The following is a 381-nucleotide window of genomic DNA, read 5'->3' on the forward strand; positions in this document are numbered from 1 at the left end:
GCCAAAAAAAGAGAGCGAGAGAGAGAGAGAGAGAGAGCGAGAGCAAGAGAAGTCATTGTATTAAAAAGCCCTAAACTAAGTATTATCATTAATCCCATTTGTGAATCTCGTGTCTCGAACTGAGGGGCCCGGAAGACCTCCAGAAGCCGTGGGACGAGGCCAGCCCGGCCTTGATGGGTCTGTCGTCCCCTCGGCCCCTTCCCTCCCCGTGCCCCCTCCGTCCCTCTCCACCCCCCCCCCCCAACCACGGACGGACGCGCCTTGTACTATATTTTTAAAACTGGAACTTCCGCCGCAAAGCCATTTGCACTGTTCAGACATATGTATGTATGTATGTAAAGGAAAGAAAGAGAAATTATATCGCCGCCACCCACTAGCTGT

The sequence above is a fragment of the Tachyglossus aculeatus genome, chromosome Y4 (genome assembly GCF_015852505.1).
Source record: "Tachyglossus aculeatus isolate mTacAcu1 chromosome Y4, mTacAcu1.pri, whole genome shotgun sequence".
NCBI lineage: Eukaryota > Metazoa > Chordata > Mammalia > Monotremata > Tachyglossidae > Tachyglossus > Tachyglossus aculeatus.